Source organism: Nothoprocta perdicaria, unplaced genomic scaffold (genome assembly GCF_003342845.1).
Source record: "Nothoprocta perdicaria isolate Ctin4 unplaced genomic scaffold, notPer1 scaffold_204, whole genome shotgun sequence".
Lineage (NCBI taxonomy): Eukaryota > Metazoa > Chordata > Aves > Tinamiformes > Tinamidae > Nothoprocta > Nothoprocta perdicaria.
The window spans coordinates 1,155,983-1,175,946 of NW_020455250.1; the positions used below are offsets into that span (position 1 = coordinate 1,155,983).

General features: G+C 47.0%; 1 protein-coding gene across 1 annotated transcript in view; it reads left to right on the forward strand.

Annotated features, from left to right (window-relative positions):
- Positions 1 to 19,964, forward strand: part of SUSD6 (sushi domain containing 6) — a 66,533-nt gene that overhangs the window by 32,782 nt on the left and 13,787 nt on the right. The window lies entirely within an intron of this gene.

The window sequence follows — 19,964 nt, forward strand, 5'->3', positions numbered from 1 at the left end:
AAAAAAAAAGGCAGGAGGGGAGTAAATAGCACAGTTCAGTCCTCTTTAACACACAGTGACTACGTGCATCAGTTCAGGTTCTGACACATCCCTTCTTTGGCATCTCTTGGTGCCTTCCATCCTCTACACTGAAGACAGACTTGTCTGTCTTTGCTTCTCATGCCACTTACTCCTGTCACTGAGCCCTTTCTTTCTCCTCTTGAGCCCATTATCTGGGGAGGCTTTCAATGTTTGGGCTCGTTCCCAGTCTCATGGGAAAACTCCTGCCAGCAAGAGAGAAGAAAGCTTGCTCTGTTGCTACCTTGTACCACTTGACCATTCCCTCCCTGCTTCTGTTCCCTTTTGTGTCCTAAATTGCTTACCATGGCAGCTGAATCATCATGCTTTCAAGACATGTTGAATATTTGGGTTTTTCCCCACTTGTTGGATTTATTCCCCTTCATCTGTGTAATTCTTCCCCTGATTGCTTCTCCAAGCTGTTAGTTTAACTGTGGCAGCACAAGCAGTTACCACCTCCTGTCCGTGCTGCCAGCTGCTTCTGACCCTGCAGAACAAGAAGTCTGTTGCCTTCTGGACTGAACTTATCCCTGAACTGTTAACTGCTAACTGCAATAGCACTGCAATAGGTGATGTGCAGTATGTAAAGCTGTGGAGTCCATTAATCTCCTCAGTGTGATCACATGGGTGATAAGGTGCCCTGGACTATGGGAAGGTGGACAGTGTAGACAAGCGTGCAGCTTTTCAGCTCAATCTGTTTGGGTCTCCACATGGGGTTCTATGCTCTTCCTTGCTGTCAAGCCCAGTAGGGTTTGACAGGAGAGCAACAGTTTATCTAGGGGAGGATTGCTGAAAACACTGGTGATGCCTCAGGCCTGAGGGTGGGACACTGGGAGGGACCTCAACAAGTTTAGAAGTGCTTGTACATTCCATAGGAGTGTTGGAGGCCACTGTTGGGATGATGGCAGTAGCTCAAGGTTCCCTGAGGTGAGTGAGTTTCCACTTCTGCAGTGTGTTCTGTTGGAGCTAGAGGACTTGCGAGCTGGCTGCATCCAGTCCAGTTATTCTTGCATCTCAAATGCAAGAATAGAAGCACTTATCTGCATTGTGTGGTAGGAAATACATTCCTGCTGGGAGCAGGCCCCAAGGAATTGATCAGTAAAGTAACAAGAGAGCTTCTCTGAATCCAGCAGGCTCAGAATCCCATGTCTAACTAGTCATCCTAGCTCACAAGGAGGGTCTTTGTTTCTTGTTTGAGTAGAACAAAGCATTGCTACTGTTCTTGATACATATTTTCTAATGTATTGAAAAGGAGAAGCCATTGCTAGTTCGAAGAATGTTCCCTTTCTGCAAAGTGGGATGAGCATCTCTGTTGGATGTCTTGGGTACATGCAGAGAGCCAGGAGCTGCTGCTGCTCTTCTAGCTTACTGGAACACGTCCCAAGGAAAAGATGTATGTAGTGTGTGGCACATCTCATGTCAGACATCTGTAGGCACTCAAAACTATGCACCCAAAATAGAATCAAATTGTGTTTTATGATTTAAAGCATATTTAAGTTTATTCTTTAAGCAACTTTACGTATAGTTCTGCTTCCATTTCCTTAGAGAAATGCCTGCCTCTCAAGCAACAGGTGCAGCTTTCCTGCTTTAAACAGGAGTATTTTGAAAGAAACAGAGCAGAGCTTTCTAGAGCATACAAAAGGACTAGGAACAGATTGATACGTGTAGGAAAGTAGTAGACTGAGGCTTGATGAGGCGTCTGGGGAGAATAAGACTTTAGGATGGAGAGGAGAGGCAGAGGGGAATGCAGCAGAGCAGGAAGGTGAAGGTTTCCACAGGTGGAGTTGTGAAAAAGATCCCAGTGGCTTTAAAAGCCAATTAGTGGCTTAGTGGTTAAGTAGAGTATGTCCTGGGAGAAGGTGGTGCTTTAGTTATGCAAGCAGATTAGAAGGGTTGAGAATAGTATCGCCTTGGGAGGAAGAACTCAGCACAAATATAAGCATGTGTTTATTTTTTAATGATTAGGCAAGAGTGCTTTAATGCAGCTGGATGCAAGATATGTTTTTAAACGTCAGGCTTGTGAGGCTTTTGTTTGTGCAACAACACTGACTAAACAGACCCCAGTAGAGTGTTTTTAAGAACTGAAGGGAAGTGGCTCTGGTTACAACGTGTGCATCTCCTGCAGGGCCTGAGGCTTCAAGACAGTAACCTCCTCGAGGCAGGAGCAGAGCAGGTGAAGGTGCTGGTGCCTGCAGCCCTCGCGGTTGGCCCGCAAGTGCTCTGAGGACTCAGCTGGGCAGCTGCGGGGAGAGAAGCTGGAAGACCAGGTAGCAGCAACTCTGTGCGTGAATCGAGAAACGGAGATAGGGGTTTCGAGTGAAAGTTGTCGTCTCATTTAGAGAGATGTCCTTGGCTTTCTGAGAAGATTCTGCTCACATCTGAAACACAGCTGTGGATTTATCCTTAGGTGCGGGAGAGGCAGCATTTCTCATCTTCTGTCTCCCCCCACTCTTTTCCCAAAGAATCCTGGGGGATCTGCCCACTGGCATCAACCATCTTCATTAGGTTGTTTTAGGCCTCCTTCTTGGAAAGGGCCAGCCTTATCTCACAGTGCCAAGCCATGTGCTAGGCTGCAGCACAAGCTGCTTCTCTTTAGAGTAAGCAAAGAACTGCAAGCAGAGCCTTGCTTTATCCTCAGCATTACATCTCCCCTTTTGTCGCTTGTTCCAGCTTCCCTAGAAAAGTTACTTAGAACAACCTTCAGGCTTCATTGTAAACCTTTATTTCCACTGGTTTAATGGATTTAGGTTGTAAGATGATAACAGAAAAAGGTTTTATTATCACTTAGGTGTTTATGGTCTGCTGTCGCTTTTTACCCTCAACAGAGGAAAATTTTAATACATGAATGAAAACCCATAACATAAAAGCTACCATGAGTTTGCCTTCGAGTGAAAGTGCCTCAGTGCAGTCTATAAAGATGGCCTGCTTCTAGTTTGGGGTGTCTTTTGTATTATTTAATCATCCACTTGGTTTTGCGTGACAAGTTAGTCTCATTGCAAGCATTACTGCCCATAGCCCAAAGCAGAACTGAAACTTGCTGTGATGTAGAAATGTGGGATCCGTGAGCTAGCACAGTCTCAACATCCAAGTTTAACCACTTTGGACCTCTTCATTTGCATTTACTACTTAAATATTCAGAGATCATTTTTCAGTTGACTGTTTTGTGCTTTGTGTTTTTCCCTCTATGGTGTTTAGTTAGCTGGGCTCCACGTGTGGAGCTTTCTGAAAAGCTGAAGGAAGTCTCCAGTGCTGGGAGAGCTGAGCTCTGCCCGGATCCCTGATCCGTTCTCGCTCTGTTTAAGTACAGCAAAACAAGCAGCTGGAAGCTGGATACGAAGCAGAGCCCAGGGCTTGGAAACCTCTCTGCAACGCTGCAGCAGCCCTCCCTTCACCCCTTTCTTGGGTCACTGCTTTTAACCCTATCTGTAGGGGAAGCTGTTCCATTGTGCAGGTTGCACCTCTTGAGATTGGCTTCCCTGTCTCTGGACAGTGTCTGTACAGGGCTTGGGCACCTTGTGCGAGGTGCTGGGAAGTGACCTGTGCAGCAAGAAGTTGTCCCTTCTCTACTAGAGAAGCAAATTTTCCACAAGGATTTTTTGGAGGGTGAATCAAGTGAAATGTTGCTATTTCTATATGATGCTCTTTCTCCATTCTGCTGTTTGTTCCCCCCAGCCATGCCCCAGTTGTTCCTCTTGTGGTTTGTCTGGGTGCAAAGAGGAGAAAACAAAATAATCTAGAGATTGTCCCATGGGTGTGCTTGCTTAGAGTCAGTACTCAGATGATAGGGAACCTGACATTTTGAAGGGGGAGTTCTGAGCTGCTGCTTTGCATGAGAGTGCCTGGGTGCCTAGGCCATACTTTTTCTGAGAAAATGACTCTCTCTGTTTCTTGTTTCATTTTTCTACAGGCTTCCCAGATCCTGTCTTGATCTGGTGGTTGCCTGTTCAGGTAGCATCCCAGACTATGCTACTTCTGATCTGCGAGAGGAAACTAATTAAAAAATAGATTCCCCACTCTGAATGTTGTAACTTGACTGATGGGCTTGTAGGCAACCCTGCTTGTATCTGAGCACTTTTCAGACTCAAGACACCAGTTCTTTAGGACTTGAAAGCCATTGTTGCCCCTCTCGGGGAGATGTCCGGCTGCTGCTGCTTTACTTCTGGTCATGCAGACTGTGCAAGGTGCATTGAAGCAGACCAGGATGTCTGTTTTGACTGGAAGCGAGGAACAAGAGCTGTCTGAATAGCTGCTGTGGAGTTGAAGATGTTGACTGTGGGCTCTTCTTCCCTCAAACCTTGTGTATTTTTCAATTTTCTCAATGGCTTAGACCCAGGATGCTGACAAGGTGGATGGAGCTCCTGAGTGCGGCTCGTCTGGGGAGCTGGGCAGCAAGGGGCACCCCGGGGATGTTCAGAGGCCCCTGGCTCAGGCTCCTGCTCCGTGTGGGCAGGAGCTGATGGCTGCCAGTTGTGCCAGTGTCCTCGTGCCATGGGATAGGGAAGGACGCCGGGTGTCCAGACCCCTGTCTGCAGCACACGGCAGCCCCCCTGCTGCGTGAACGCACCGTGTGGTGCTGAGGGGCTTCGCTCCCTTCAGCCACTGCTTTGCAGCCATGAGCTGGTGCGGTGTGAGAACTGAGCTGCGAGGGGCAGCTGTGTGGTGGCATCAGGAGGAAAGGGGTGTAGCAGCCTGTCACCTGGTGCACAAGGGGGCTGGCGCCGGCATCCTGGCTCCTCGGCATCATTAGGAGCAAGGCAGCCTGACGGAGGCTGCTCGTCGAGGTGACGTCCATTCTGCAAGGACAGTTGGGGGAGCAAAGACCCCAGGCTGCTTCAGCGCAGGCCTCTGGCCACCTGGCACGTGTCTGAGGCAGGCGGGAGCCTTTCGTGGCTGGCTGGGCTGGGTGCTGCGGAGCGATGGAGAGGATGAACAGGGATGTCTGCCCTGTATCCTCTGCCAGCAGGGGAGCAGCTAGCACCCTGTCTGCTCTCTCTGCTGAACCCTTACTTAAATCAGGCATTTTAGGTGGAGGGGATTTCTCTCCTGACGCAGGTTAGTGTGTTGTGCTGAGGCAGGGTTGCCTGAAGAACTGCAACTTGTGTAGTTTTCATATTAAAATGTTTTGGGCTTGGTGGCAGTGCCTCAGAGCTGCCTGCCAGTGTGCCGTTGTGACCCCACCAAACACACAGCCCTTTCCAGGGGACTCTGTCACCTTTCCTCCTTGGCCACCTCATTGCAGTGTGCTCAGGTACTGCTCTGAAGGTAGCAGCTCAGATACCCTCATGCCCTTTCAGAGGGGAAAAGATTCTTTCCTGGCAGAAAGGTTTGGGACTTGTATTTTTGGAGTGCTGGCTTCACCCAGTGTCATAGTGAGGTGGGAACCACTGTAAACATTTTGCAAATGGCAAATGTCTCAGTTCTTCCAGTTAATCTCTATTTCACTTGGTGAAAAACCTTAACTGGGTTTGACTTCTCTGCTGTTGTGGTGAATATCTCCCTCTTCCCCTTTGGTGGGGAACTCTTGAATGTAATGAAGAAGGACAAGCTCTTCTCCCCTGGAGTCAATACATGAAATTGTTACTGCTGATTCCCTGTTTGGTATCAGAGACACAAAAGCTCAGCAATAAACCAGCAAATAACCCCCAAAGCCCTCTGGTAATCGCTTGATGCCAGTTGGTACCTAGCGCGTGGTGGCAGGATCATGTAGTTGGTGCCTCGCCTGCTCCCTGATCTCCCCATAGCCACTAGTCCGTGGTGCTTTGCCATGAACATTGGCAGCTCTGCATCCCTCTGGGGATCCCTGTATGGGGGGCGTTTCCCTGCTCTGGGCTGATTTCTGGAGGTGGGATGACGGGAAGGTTTCTTTGAGCTCTGCCCTACCACATACCTGGTGTAGCGATTGCAAGGCCTGGCTGCCATGCACCTGGGCAGCAGTGAAGGAGGAGTTAGGGGGAGCTTTTTGTTTGGCTTTTCTCCATATTCCCTAAGCCGCCTTTAGAACCGAGTCCCCTGTGCTGTGGCCCTGCTGCTGCCCCCAGGCCCTTGCCCCACACGCACCGATTCATCGTAGGGCTCCTTCCACCCCCCTTGTCAGGAGGGTCGGGCAGCAGCTGCAGCTCCTGTCACGCGTGATGCTGGGCAGGGAGCTTTGGAGGGGAGAATTACAAAAGACCCAGCTTAAATCGTCTGTGTAAGGGCACAGCAGACTGCTCTGTCCTCCAGGCCTCCCCGCTTGTCTTCTGCTGCTATGGTTGTAATGACATTAGCATTTCAAAAAGGGGATTACCACAGCCCCCAGCTTCTGAGCGGTGGCTATTTTGGCTGTTAATTGAAAAGCTGCTTTGTGGCCAGGCCTGTTTGCCCCTCTTCCCCCCCCCCCCCCCCCCCACCGTGGACCCTGAAGGGTTGGTGGAGGTGGCCACAGCATGTTGAAAGTGGATTGCTGCTGTTGTGAAGAGGCTGGTTATTTACTGGTTGAGATGTGAACTGTTAGATGTCAAGTTGTTGTTGCTGTTTGCTGCCTCTCTTGCTAAATTGGAGAGATTGGCTGAAAATTTCCTATTGGAAAAGTTAAATTAAAGGGACTGTGTTGATATCACAAGCCTATCCCAGAGAAGCGTTCTCACATTCCCCATGTAAGCACGATTTAAAGCGACTGTGCTGCTTTGTCTCCTGTGTTTCAAACAAAGGACCCAGACAGTATATATGTGCTATTCATAGTCTGCCTTTCAGGGCTCTTGGGATACTGAAATCACATTTTGTGTTTGAACACAGCATTTTGGGGCAATTTCTTGAAGAAAAAGAAGTCTATTGTGTGTATTATTTGTTTTTGTATTTCTTCAGTTGGTTTGAATACCCCAAAGGGAGGCAGGATTATTCTGTGCATCCTCTTGAACCAGGTATGGGCCCTAAAATTGGTAGCTGACCCTCAGCATCCAAGCAGCGTTTCAGGTGGCTCCCTGGAGCCCTGTCCTTAGCAGGACTGCTACTGCCATGGTGCCAAATGGCTGAATGTAGAGGAAAAAGTTTGTTTTGGTTAGAAATACCGTATCGTACACCTAGGCTGAAGTATCCATGGGTTGTAACCACAGCGCGTGCCCACGTGGGCTTTCCTCCCTGAGCATTTTCACTTTGGGAAGCTGCTGTTCAGAGGTTCTGGCAAGACGAGCGCAAGAAGTGCCGGCTCTTGCTGACCGGGGGCTGCAGACAAGGTGCCCCCGCCTCCGGAGGGGAAGCAGAAGTGCCCTTGGCTCTGCGCACCCAGCCCGGCTGCGCGGCCCCTCCGAGGCAGGAAGGCTCCCAGCTTTGCTCTCTGAAAACAGGAACTTTGCTGCGTGGCTCTGTGCGCTTTGCAGCCCGTCTCTAACTCCACCAAGCCCCAGGCCTTTCTTAATGCCCTTTCTGCAGAGCACAAACCTACCTAACCTTTAACAAGGCTGCAGTACCTTAAATTACTGAATGCTTGTTTAAACGGCACTGAGCAAAGATAGGGCTTTTGGGAACTAAAGAATGCAAAAAATAGTTTGGTTTCTTGAGGAATGGATCAAATGTGGATTTATATTAAAAAGGAAAAAAGAAACTTATGACTCTTAGCAGTTTCCAGGGCACTCATTATTTTAAGGCTTGCAAAAGAAAGATAGGACACTGGAGAAAAAAAAAAAAAAAAAAGCCAGAGAGAATAACTGCTGGTCATAGAGGTTCCTGAAATAAGAGCATCTGTCTTCATTATGGAGTTAGAGGGAAGGAAAAAAGCATGAAGGAGAAAATAATTTTATTTCCTTGCTCCTTGTTTAGATTAATGAATTTAATTACTTGGAAATAGCTGGTATCAAACTTGTGGGTTTTTTCAAATGCACTTTGAGACTGTAAGTTTGAAAAAAGACTCAATTTGGTAAAAACAACTGACAATACAAATCAGAACTTAACTGCTGTGTCCCTTGTTGCTAATGTTTTGTGTCCATAGATGTGAAGAGAACTGAATTAATGACTCTGTCCTGGGAAGAGATGGGGGAAACCAGTGCAGTAAGGCTGAAATTCTAAACACAGGAAAGCAACTGAGATACCAACTGTCAAACAGACCCTGGTAATAAAGCTCTAGTTCCTGTCAGTACCATAAAATAGGGAGAGAGAGAAAGGAAATGGCAAAACAGGGTAATGAGATCCCACGTAAGAAGTAGCAAGAATAGATAGAGTAGGAAAGAGAAGGTGCAGAACTGGGAATGAAGATCTTAGCTTTCTATAAGCTTCAGTTGGAGTCCTCCTTATTGATAGTATAATTTCAATTATACTGGATTATCTTTTCTAATAAAATGATATGGTAGCTAAAAAAGTTAAAAAGAAAAAAAAAAAAAGCATTGTATCTTCAAATTAGGGAAGATAGCGAACAGGGTGGTTATGACATCCAATTCACTTAACATCAAATTATACTCTGAAGTGCTTTGTCTTGCTGAAAATCAGTGAGAGGGTGTCTCAAGTTGTGCAAGCACTACTGAAAAATGGCCTAGGGTCTAATAATTTGAAAGAAGGAGCTCGCTCCTGCTAGTTAAATTTGCACGCGGTTCAGTTCTGAATTGGGAGTTATAAAGGAAAGATTGTAAAATTGCAAAATTCCCATAAAGACTGAGTAATATAAAGCAAAGCAATCTGGAGATTAAGAAGATTGGAGAGAGCATCAAATAGGAGTAAGCTTGGTAAATGCATGGAATTATTTTTTGCTGAAATTGTGTTGGTCCAGAGTACTGGAAAGAAAATACCTAGAAGAGTTGAATGAGATGTAACAGTTCAATAGGGGGCTAGAAGTGCCAGTTTGTCCGCTGTGATGAATCTGTAGAAAAGGCTCCGTCAGTATTGACCTGGAGCAGAGCAGAAGTGCTGGATCATGGGAAACACCAACGCAAGAGGAGAAGCTTCCCAAAATGTTTGCCAGGTACAGAGTACTCGCCGTGCCAATGGAAACGGGCCCTCTTTGGAGGGGACTTTCGTATCTCCTGGTTATCACACAACTGGCGGCCTCTTCGGTAGGAAAGGCCTCTGCTCCCAAATCACCAAAGCAGAAGCTGCCATTTCACGTAAGGGGTAAAAGCTGAAGGGCAGACTGGAAATGGGGAAGCAGCTTCTGCTCCAGCTATGGTCACCCCTGAAGAACTGAGCTCCCGTGTGCGAGCCTGCAGGCGCAGCCGGCCCTGCAGCCCGGCGCTCCTTGCCCTGGCATCGGGCGCGCTGTGGGCACCCGAGCCCCTCTTGTGCTACTGATGGACCATTCCTGCTCATCCTAGCACCCTCTGGGGCAGCTGCAGCCATCCTCTCAGAACGGAGCGGTTTTCAAAAACTACAGATATTCTCTTTTCCCTTCACAGTGTAGATTGTAAATCTGTTTCCAGCTAGCGTGCTAGACAGTGATTAGAAGTTTCCAGGCTATGGTCTTTGAAACACTTTGCAGACCACGTAGCTTGGTCTGCAGCATGATCACAGCTTCTTACATTTAAACTGTGTTAATTGCTTTAAAAGAGCTTTAAATATGCTTTTGCTTTCCAGTGCAAACAATTCCTGTCATTAGCAGATGTTTATTATAGGTGAGAGGAGATAAGGGTTCCTTTGTAAGCCCAACTAGAAGATGTCATCCCAAACTCCTTCTTCATTATGGAGGAATGTCATTATTCCAGCTGTGTTAATGGCAGGGGTGAGGCCCTTGTTGATTAGGAGTTTGAGGAGGAGGAAAATAAAGCTTCCAAAAATACAGCTGTTAAGGGAAGCCTACGTAAGTGGGGCTGCTCGCTCTGCTGTGCAGGATGGATACTCGTCCTGGCTGTTGGACACTGTGTGTGGAACTGCAGGAAATGTTTTTCTGGAGCAGAAGAGGAGACAAAATGACTTGGTTTCTGTTTACTTTAAGAGCTAAACAATGCATGTCAGCTACCTGATCACCTCTTCTACCATGAGAAGAGAATGATGGCTTCCATGGGCAGCAGCTGGGTTGTAGGGGTTGTATTCAGGGCTCCAAGTTCTGCTGCTGTGTGTGTGGAGGGAGGTGTGAAAGCAGCGTACGGCCTTCAGTGTGAGCCAAGGCCTCTGCCCCACCTAGTGAATGAAGAATTTCCCCTTTTTATTCCGCAGTACTGACCAAAAAGAGAAGCAGGGAGGAGGGAAAAAGTCCAATGTTGAAATCCCGGTGACACTTCTACTGTTTGGGAGGGCTTTGTACCCCTCATCCCATAGCAAAATCCTGAAGAAAGGAGGGTAGAGGAGAGCTGTGGGTCTGCTCTTTGAGGAGTGCGTGGGTTTGCCTGTGGATTTTGTTAAAAGCTTGAATACATTATTTTTAGGTGAAGAGTAAATAGCTTTTTTAAATACAGAATTTGAATTGGGAGAGGGGAAGGGAAAACAAGCTCATTTGAATAAACTGCATTCTGCTTTCTTGGTCTGTGGCATGAAAGGACAGAAACTGTTCACCTGTTTTCCCTGAACTAACGTCCCAGGTATTGTGACAATGGAAAATTAGTCAGCAAGGTGATCTGGAGTTGCAATGTAAGTTCTGCTTTTATCTAAGGAACCTTGTAGGGCTGCCCCTTCCTCTCTTTTAATTAAGACCCAAAGTTGCTTCTGGGAGGGTGCAGCACGTGTGTTGATTCCTGCTTTGGTTCTTTAAAGGATTGCTGCGTTGTCGGTGAACTGGGCTCTTTTCCCTTGCAGTTCCTGGCTTGAATTCAGCAATAACAATTCACATCATGCCCTCCAACACACCTTTTTTTTAATGAGTTTTCCAGACATTAAATTCAGTTTCTAGTTCTTGACCTTCTCTCCTGTTGGAAGGTGCTGCAGTACAGCAGAAGTGGTAGCCCCAAAACGGCCGCTTGCAGTTGCAGCACTGGTTTGAGAGCTGGGCACCGTTGTAAGGCTTGTCACAGACTTGCTGTTTGGGAGAATGCAGTGCACTTCTTGGTGATCCTAGGTCTTGAAAATGTATTTTAGAAACCATAACTTTGTAATCCCCAGGTAGCTGGTAACAAAAACTAATTCGGGGGTTTGGTAAAGAGCCTCTTTTGCTTTTTTCTTGCATCACATCCCCACGTGAGACCTTAAAAGGTCCGTGCATTTATGAAGGAGTGATACTAGCTTGAGGATGAGTGCTCAGACTGCAGCTGAGTGCCCTAGTCAGCAGGCAGTGATGTGTGTGTGTGTGTGAGTGGGACAAAGTGGGAATTCTGCTGAGTTTACATTAGCCCACCTAGTATTTCATTAATGGCCTGATGAGACATGCAAGTTGTTATGAGGAAGCCCAGGTGGGAAACGGATGCCTAACACTCCTCCCTGCCCTCCCAGGCTTGTGCTGCTTCCACTCGAGGAGCTGAGGCCGGGAAGTCCTCTGGATGTCTCGCCCTGGGATTGGCAGCTCGTCTGCCAGAAAGCAGCTTGGCCTATGAAAAGGGTGTTGGATCCAAACTGTTTGTAAAGTAGCCCTCCTAAATGTGAAGAGGAAAGGCAGGAGTGGGCCACGGGCGGAATAAAATATAGTTACAGCCTCTAACAGGATTAGTGCTGAGCACTCTGAAATGAATGTAACAGGCACTGGAAAGCCCACAGTTAGTGTGCCAGCAACAGGCAGCAAGTTGTAGCAATCAAAAGGGAAAAAGTTGCAGAAAAAGCATCAGCTGCAGAAAGGTAACTGATAGATCAGGTAACGAGCTGCCAGGTCCTCTCTGGAGCTCTGTTCTAGTGTCTGGGTGCCAGTCCATCATCATGACTTCCTTCCCTGCTGGATTTTCCTGCTAGGTCTCAGGCATAAGATGCCCATCTAGTTTATTGAAATGTTCTCAAGAAATCTGCATTCGCAGTAGGGGTGTTCCCAAGTGCACCTCTCTAGGGAGCAGCATTTCTGCTATTTTTGGCACGATGTCTTTGGGCCTTCCCCTTTCTCTGTGTGAGAAGCTGCACTAACTGTCAGGAGACTGAGCCCTGCAGTGAGCAGGCTTTGAAGCCAAGTAGAAAGTTTTTGCTCCACTACCAAGAGACCTGCAAGGGCTGCCTGGGCATCTGCACCAAACCCTCCGGGCTGCGCTGGCTGGAGCAGGGGAAGAGGCCTCCTGTTGTAGCCTGCTGTGGAGTTACCAGTCTTGAAGCTGTTGGGTTAGGGGGCACTGGCTGGGTGCTGCTCGCTCAGGCCCTCTGCTTGTGGGGACTTTGTTTGTGCCACCTGGTAGCCTCCATTTTCCGATTACGTTTGGTGATTTGTTTCCTTCCAGAACTGCAACCCACAGGATGTTATGGGAGAAGTTCAGGTAGCTACTTCAGGGAGAAGTTAAAACATTAATCTGTGAATGCTCTATTTAAGCAGGGAGGAGAGACCTGGCAGTTCAGGGAAACATGGAAGGAAATGAGCCCCCTGGCTGGAAATCCCCAGTGGGGCTGCTTGGAGCCAGGCTTGATGGGCAGAAGCACTGCAGGACCAGAAAGGTCTTTCTAGTTTGGTTGGAGGGTGTTACAGGGGAGCACTGCTGCTGATGGAAAGTTGAGGATACTTGGATACTTGCTTCCTACCATGTGAATTAAATCTCTGTTCACTTGAAGATAAGGGAGGCAGATCCAGGCCAGGCTGTGTGTATCCGTAGGATGTTCGTGGTGTTTCTCCAGGCTCCAGCCTCAGCGCTGCAGGGGCTGGGAGCTCCCACGGCTCTTTCCCAGCTTGCACGCAGCAGAGCACTTCCCGTGGCACTCGGGAACAGCCACAGTTTCCTCTACAGTAGCCTTCCCTGGGGACTGTCTGCAAAGCTCTTTTTGTGAGAGAGGAGCTTCTTGAAATTGCTTCGTCCTGACACAGTTTGGAAAGACTTTTTTTCTCCTCCCCCCCGCCCCTGGAGGGCTGTAACTTCTCCTACTCTTGGCTGCTCTTGCTTAATGCTTCCCTTTAAAGGTTGAGGCAGAAGGTAGCAAACAACACATTTCACAACTAGTAAATAGAAGAGCAGAGTGTATGTGAGATGTTGTGTGTTCACCACAGTAGTAGGAAGGGTTTAACATTCTGAGGAATTAATGAAACACCAAAAAAATCCTTTCTTTAAATGATGATACCTGTCTCTTGGAATAATGCGGCTCTCCTGTTTCTCAGAACATCTTAGAGTGGAGCTCTTGCGATGACCCTTGTTCTCGGAGGTCTCCTGTCCCTCTTGGTGAAGTTCTGCAGCACTTGGAGCTAAGTTTGAAGCGCACTGCTGCTTAAACAACGTGGGGCAGGCAGAACGTGGTGGGCACTGATAGCACCCGCTCGCGTTTTGAGTAAAGCTGGAAGGAGGCAAAGACTAGTTTTACAGCTAAATGCTTAAAAAACAAAAAAATCAACAAAAAGAACCCCACATTTTTAAGGATTTAGATGGCTGAAACAATTGCCTGAAGCAAAGAATTGCTGAGGCTGAGCCTGAACAAAGATTTATTCAGGCATCTAGGTCCAGCTGTGGGAATCCAATGGGAATGGCTGCGAGGAGGAGCAGGAGCACTTAGGCAGTGAGAGGAGAAACTGCAGGAAGCTGGGAGGAGCCTTAATGACTCCGAACTGGGGCTGTGAACGCTGTCTGGGAAGCGTGCTCTCTTACTGGTTTGGTTCTTGTGCCCTTCAGGGAAGTGGGGGTTCTGTAATGGCATCTGCGGATCAGTTACCTGAATGAAGAAACTAGCCCCCAACAGACTTCCCAACAAGCCAGTCTCAGCCCCCAGCTCTGGCTATTGAGAAGTGGTAAAGGGTATGGTGCAGGCCTGACCTGTCAAAACTGAGAGCAACCCAGGTAAAATGCTAGCCCTGAGGCATGATCCTGAATACTTTATGGACCTGAAATGCAGTTGAGCCTTTCCATGTTGCTGTTAGCTGCCCATTGCCATGAGGAGTGCTCTTGCTGCTGTCCATTGCCATGAGGAGTGCTCTGGCTGCTGTAGCAGGAACTGTTCTGCAGTGGCTGATGCTGAATGGATAAGATGTAACTGAAGGAAGCCACTGAGCAAACAATAGCTTCAAAACTGTAAGTAAAACTTAATGAAATGGTACAAATAACATTTTTTTCAAAAAAAGGCTGATATAAAGGGAGCCTCGTCAAGCTAAAACCAGATGGCAGCACTGTGAGATGGTAATGCAGCATATGTGTCCCTACCCGTGTGTCACTTCTGTTTGTGGCAATGAAGGCTGAAGTAAATTCCTTACCAGAGAAACTCTTCTTCTCTGCATAGAAGAGCTATGGAGCTGCAAAATTCTTCATCTGGCTCGGCTTTCTTATAGGAAAGAAAAAAAAACTGTACATTAAAGCAATCAAATTCACCAAGTCTCCAACTGAAATTAGTTGGTGACAAGGGCCCTTAATTCTGTGCATTGGGCTCTTCACCCTCGCTTGAAATAGATCTCACAGGCAGGCAGGGGAGCGTGGTGGAAGGGAAGGCCCTGGGCTACCTCCCCATCAGTGGAGTCTGTATCTAGGCCTAGGTCTGCTGCGAGGTGCACAAAGGCAGAACTGAAGTTTAGCAGTGCTTGCAGATTAGCAGATTTGAGGAGAATTGGTCTCCTTAAGGGTTTTGTTTTGAAAATAGTTGTGCTGAGGGGGTGGGCTTGTACTTTATAATGTCCCTGCCACCAAATGAAAGGAATGTCATGCCATTGCTGCAGAGTGTTTTTGGTTGGGCATCTGAGACTACACACAAGTCCTGTTGGGCAGTCAGTGCCTGTGGCTTTTCTTGTTACGTGGTTTTCCAGATGAGTCTCTTGACGCGACTGTGCTCCTGGCTGCAGTAAAAGTGTGAAAGGGCAAGTGGTATTTCAGGGGCTGAAAATCCCTTTTGTGCTTCTTTTTTGACCCATTTTCTTGCCAGCTGCGAAAAGAGCTCGTTTTTTTTCAACACTCTTCCCAGCCTGGCTTATTTCCATTTGTATTTGTTTACCCTGTGGGTGTTTGGGAAGAAGAGCTGGAATGACAGTAAGCAACATTTCGTGTTTGCTGTTAGGTGAATTTTTGGCAATTTGTTACTATATCCTGTTTAACATAATCAGAATTGAGCTGTTGGTGGGTAGTAGGAAAATAGTTAAAACTAAACACTTTGAATCTATTACAGCTCTATAATGAGACAGTCTCCTCCAAAGAGGTGGCTGGAAATCGGAATTCTTCCACACTCGCATTTGTAGGGAACATACAGAGTGGCCATTTACTCCTGATGTGCCTTTAGATCCCAAGCAGAGCTGTGTGGGAGGAACCTGCAGAACTGCCTGTGCTGCCAGAGCTCTTACTGTCTTCTGCAACTAGTAAATCCAAGCAGCAGCAGCAGCAACATCCCACCAGCCTCGCTGCCTTTGCCGGTCACACTTAGGACATGAAGCAAGCCTAGGGATATCCTGTGCTGGGTGACCTCCTGCTTCCCAGGATTACTCTCCAGCTGCTTTCACTGTCAGTAAGTCGAGGAGCCCAGATACTGAGTGGCTGTTAAATTTCAGTGCAGATGTTAAAGGAACTGGCACTGTAATTCTCTTCCTTGTGCCAACTCTCAAATTGCCCAACGCTGTTAATGCATTGGGCAATTTAGGAAAGCATGTCCTAACAAGCTTTTGTCAGTAGAATAAACATTTTTGGAGGAAGAAGCTTAGCTTTGCAGCATTTTTGTGCTTTTTAGAGCTTTTGAGTTGCAACATGGTCTGGTCTGAGTCTGTATCACCTTAAACAGCTTTATGAGAATGGTTCAACTTGCAACATAACTTGTGGGACTTTATGGTCTCTGGGAAAGCTAGATGGGTAGAACTGCTGTTTGCCATGTTAAATACCCTCGTTGCAGCAATCTGAGGTGCTGCCAACTCAAGAATGGAGGGACCTGACAAGTTTTCCAGTGGGTTGTTTATTTTCCTGCCAGACCGTGCAGGGAAGTTCCTAGCATTGGTGAGCTCTTGTAAAGCCTGTGCATGAGACCTGCACCCACTAACCACATCTGGAGTGGGAACAAAGGTGTGCTTGAGAGCTCTCTATTGAGACCAGGTAGCCTTTTACAGTTCTACCTGGTCAGTGGTAAATGGTTTGAGTGCTAGTTCTGACAAGTCCCATGTTGGAGATGAGTCTGTTGATTTGTGGAATGTGCCGCAGTCCTGAACAGAGCCCCAGTCCAGAAGAGGAGCAGCAGGGCAGCATGAAAGAAGCCTTTTCCGGTGTTTGCTGATGTATCAGGCTGAGGTTTCAAAATTGCTCTCCTGAAATTCTTTTATCCTTCCCTAGAAAAGTTCTCTGTGGGCCTACAGCAAAGAGGAACTGTGGTAACCCAGGGCTTTGACTTTTTCCAACTCTTGTTTCAACAGAGATGAAAGTGGAATGACTCTTGAGCACAAAGCAATCCCTGTGTACATGCCATTGCTAGGTCTGCCTTGGCCAGGCTTCCAAATTAGTACCTTCTGGAAGGGCTGAGTCAGAGGCAACAGCTGTGGCTGCTGCTGAAGGGATGAGAAATGAATCGGCTGCAAAAGGCTTATTTGTGAACAAGAGAGGCCTACCAAGGTAGAGCTGAAGGAGACTTTACTAAAGGGATCTTTGCTCGCAGATGTATGGATACCAGATTCCTTTCTGAACTCTAATATCCTTAGTTAGGAGATTCCTGTCTCCTTCTGACATTATTTCTACTGTTTGAGCAGAGTGCTGTCATAAACAGTCTGTGTCGAATGCAAAATAAACCAGAGCAGAACTGGGATTGGAGGGTAGGCATGAACTGGCCTCTCTTGGGTGGGGAGGACCCAATGTCTTGTATTAGAGGTTACCAAGTGACCTCTTGAATTCAACCTTGAGGTGAAAGGAGACACATTCATTCCTCCTGCCACTCATGTTGCCAGCCAGGGCGCATGTGTCATCCAGAGCCTAAGTGACCAAGGTAGAGCTTGGGACGTGGCTTGGAAACTGCCAGAGCAAGAACTTTTAAGGCCTTGCCATGGAAAGAGACACAGGTACTCTAAGAGGTGGAAGCATGAGGACTGGGAATGTCTTCTAGTTGTAATGACATCTACGAGCAATCTAAGTTACAGATCTCCTTTTCTCTTTTATTTTTTTTCTGGTAAAGATGAGTTTTGCCTTGCTATATTGTGAAGATATCTTCCCCTCAAAGGACTATGCCCTCCAAGTATAATAGAGGGACTACATATTTCAGCCAGGACTTACAGACCAGTTGGCACAATCTGTCCTCTCTGTTGTAGCAAAATATGCTGATAGTTGGCATAGATATCTGATAGTTGTGTGTATTTCTGCTTTTTCCCTAGGTATCAGCTCATTGCTCTTGCTGAGGAGGTAGATGTTCAGAGATCAGAGCACTAGTGTATGTCAGGCCATTATATCTAAAATACAGTGGTGTGTTATTGAAAACAACTCGTTAGGGGATGGGATGAGAAACAGCCAGGTAAACGTGTAGGTTACCTCCTCTAGCTTTGAGTTTTGTAGGTTTCTGCAGAGAAATGATCAGAGAAAAGATGAAAAAAGAAGAAAGCAAGCTGGGTAAAGATAAAAGTAGGCAGTTTAAAGCTAGCAGCAGTAATTGAGGATGGTGGGTGTTGTTTGAGGTGAGACACCAGGCTAATGCCTTTTCTGCTAGACTGCCTCCACACAGCAGGTACTGTGAGTTCCTGGGCATTTGCCTGTTCTTTTTTTTTTTTTTTTGGAAAGAATATCAAATTATTTTGACAGTTTTGTTATCCTTTTAAATAATCTCCTTGTTATGACATAAAGCAAGGTCTAGAATGTATTGGAAGAGCTGTCAGTGAAAGGAGGCCCCTGATGAGTGTTAGCTGCCTCCGCCTGGTGCCGTGAATGCTCTTTTTGGACAATTTATCATTAATCAGAATATGAAAATGAATACCGTGGAAGTTTCTTAGGGGGACCCTTTTGGTGAAAACTGCCAGAATGCTCCTCTTGACAGTGTGAGGGTTTGGGTTTCAAAAGCAGGATCCTGCATCCTGCAGATTATATCGTGCAAAGCGCTGTTAGAGCACTTAATTTCCTTCTGCTAACAGGTGGAAGTAATTACAGGGTGTTTGGAAGGAAGATGCGTGAAGACTGGAGGTGGCCTTGGAAAACAAATGCAAGGAATGCCACTTGGAAAGCTCCACTGTATGCGCTGGAAAGCGAATCACAGAATATTCAAGGTTGGAAGGGACTTCTAGAGATCATCTAGTCCAACCTATTCCAATATGGAATAGGTTTCCATATTGAGACTGCTCTGGATTAGCTGCGCCACTGGACGCCGGTACAGCCCAGGTCCAAAGAGCTTTGAGGTGTCTTGGCAGTTCAGGACACTGGAAAACAGTGGTGCACAGGTCTTGATGGGTTCCAGCAAGCTCCATCTATGCGCACCAGTAACGGTGATGCTTGTGTCTATCAAAAAGACTACCTTTTCAGAAGATCTTAAAAAGCATTTCTGCAGTTGTTCCCTGTAATTTTTCTGGAATGGATTTATCAATCCAGTCTGTTTAAAGGCCTATGGTTTCTATCCTGCGACTTACTGTTATCCCAGTGTCCCCATGGCAGTGGCCTCGCGCCAACAGGCCCCCGAGGCAAGTGCTGAGCCTTGCCTTGCTGAGCTTGAGCCTGGCAGGCTCAGCCTTGGAGCCCAGCTCATCACCCGAGGCGCTCGGGAGGTATCGGAGGGGATGCAGGGGGGCTGCGGCGGCAAGATAAGGGGACTGTGGTAGCCCGTGGCTCCTGCCTGGGAAGGCAGCTGCTGCTGCTGCTGCTGCTGCAGTGCAGCGCTGTCGTGCTGGCCGTTCCCCACCCCAGAGACCTTCCCCTTGCAAGGGCGCTTTTTGTGTCAGCCCTCAATTCTGTGCCTGAGTTTCGGTGCTGCCCAGTGCACTGCAAAGTCCCTTTATCCCAGTTTTGAGGGGAATGGAAGTTGAAAGGCATAAAATAATTTATTTTTCTGCTAAAATTTTAATGAGAAAAGGAGTTGTCCTACTGAAGTAAAGCTTTTAAGGGGCAAGCAAGGAAAAATACGTTTTAAGGGGAGGCGGTGCCTGGTGCTCTGGAAGCCCCAGTAGCAGCTGCTCACAGCTTAAACATTTTGACTCTTGCAGAATGTAAATACAACTTGCATTTAAAAGCAAGATGTGATGCTGGTGGTTTTATTTTCAGGAGATAAACCACTAGAAAAAATAATATTTCTAATAGTGAGGAAGACAAGCCCCATAATTAACGTGGCACTAGCCGTCTTCCTTCGTGGTTGGTTAATCATGGCTGAGTGCTAATAAGCATACAGATTTTTTTTTTAAATACTGTTGTAACATGTTAATTAAGATAATTCAGCTCCATGTGTCTCGATTTACCAGATGGTGACTGCACTGGTGGAAGGCTGCAATTAGAGTCTTTTATTTCTTCCCTTTTCCCCCTTTCTACAAAAAAAAGGGGGAGGAAGGGGAGTCTTTGGCATGTATGGGACGGCTGTATGAGTGGTGCCTCTTTCTGTACACAGTGTAAGTACTTGTGGCTAATTATATAAATGCACAGCTATATGATTATATATACAAATCTCGTTGCTTTGGTTTCTTCTCTCTTAGCCACATTACAACATTAAGAAAAATAAGCCTCCTCTTCAGAGTATGTCCTTGCTATGGAAACTGTAATTTCCCAATAAAGATTCCAGTCCTGCTAGGTTTGAAATCCTGTCATTGCCTGCAGAGCAAGCAGCATCTGGAGCCCGTAAAGACAGAGAGCTGCTTTTTTGGTGGACTTTGGCCTCTGCTCAATACGCCGGGCCCAAAAGAGGGTTATGTTTTGCAATGCTGTTAGAAAGGCTTAAAATATTTAAGGGGCAGGGTCGACTGGAAATGTGTGCGCTCACAATAGAGGCCTTTTATTGACTTTTGCCTCCTATAAGTTAAAATATAAAGAGGTTCTTCAGTCGCAGCCGTTGTGACGGGGCCCTGGCAG